General features: G+C 45.4%; 1 pseudogene; it reads right to left on the bottom strand.

Moving 5' to 3' along the window:
- Positions 1-648: 648 nt before the first annotated feature.
- On the bottom strand, positions 649-1,176 carry LOC129009902 (zinc finger protein 311-like; annotated as a pseudogene).
- Positions 1,177-1,501: the final 325 nt, after the last annotated feature.

Consider the following 1,501-nt stretch of genomic DNA (forward strand, 5'->3'; position numbering starts at 1 on the left):
TTTTTTTTTTTTTTAAACTGTTGAACACTCTGTAATTACTAGGTAAAATTAATAGTACTCTACAATTATATATATCACTTTACAGTTTACAAAGTTATTAAGTAGACATTTGTTTTGATGCCCCAAAATAAAATTTAACTTCTTTGTCCTCCCTTCTCCCCTCCGTCAAGGAAAGACTAAGGAACATTTTATCAGAAAAGGCAATATAAGTGCATCAATATGTACAGAGCTACAAAGAATAAAGGGGAGGAGGGTAGGACCCTGAAGAGGGCCGCCGGGACTTCAGGAAGGAGAAAACCAGAGTGTTAAACATGAGGAAAACCCAGGGCTCACAGGGAGTTAGCTACCATAAGGGGCAGGTTGTATTCACTACATAAAGGGAGGGGCACACGGCATATGTTTCACATTCTAAAATAATATGACAAGATCATAACTGAAGAACTGAAGTTGAATTTTGTGGTTTCTCAGAACACAAGTAGAAGATGACCACCAACCATGGTTTCTGAATAAACTGAGTTCAAAGTGCATCTGGTTGCAGCAGAGGGCTTCCTTGGACTCTGATACCAGAAATTTAACAAAGGTAATTTGAGGAGCTGCGATTTTACATAGTGGTGGCATCCTAGGGGGCATCTATTGCATCAGTTAAGTTTAGGATCTCACAATCATGGAAAAGGAGTTTCTGAGCAGGTAATACTTGGGCCATCTCTTGGAGATTCCTGCTGTAAGGAAGGCAGGTTTCTCCAGGGAAAGCACTTGCCTGGGTATGACTCAGGGCCAGGCAAAAATTCACACTATGAATCTGGTGGAGGGAAGGGGGAGAAGTATGCCCGGTGGGACCACATTCCCATAATTCTCTAACCTCACATCTCTGTAGAGGCCCCTCTGAACAAGGTCCAGGTATCTCCATTCCTCTTGAGTAAGGTGCACAGCCACATCCTCAGATGTCACAAACTGCTGGTACCTGGCTGTCAGGAGTGCAGCTGCCTGATCTCCTGGGCTTTCCTCCTGGGGACGAGCAGGCACCTGGGGAACAGGTGGAATCCTAGTGAGTCCCTGTTCCATGTCGGTGTCCTGCACAAAGTGAGGCTTTGGAGTCAGACTCTCAGACTGGGTCTCCAAAAACTGAGATTGGACCCTTGGTGATCCTGCTGCTTCCTGGGCTGATATTTTCTCCATCCCTGTTCTGGAGGACAATGACCATCGCAGCTCGCATCAGGACATGGCCACTGGGTCCTGATGGTGAGGCCCGCCCTTGGTCCGTGGGGTGAACTGGGGCTGAAGAGAAATAGGCCTTTGCACCCAAGCCTCTGCCTTTGCACCCAAGCCTCTGCACACTCTTGGGGAAGGAAACCACTGTCACATGTTCTTTACATTATCCTTGTTATTTAGGATCTCCAGGATTGGCTTCAGTGTTAATGGTTCTTTGTCATTATTTTCCCGTAAGAGTGCCCTTTCATCTAAAGATTTCAGTTCATTTATTTGACAGAAATTTTCTTCAACC

The sequence above is a fragment of the Pongo pygmaeus genome, chromosome 10, assembly GCF_028885625.2.
Source record: "Pongo pygmaeus isolate AG05252 chromosome 10, NHGRI_mPonPyg2-v2.0_pri, whole genome shotgun sequence".
NCBI classification, from domain to species: Eukaryota; Metazoa; Chordata; class Mammalia; order Primates; family Hominidae; genus Pongo; species Pongo pygmaeus.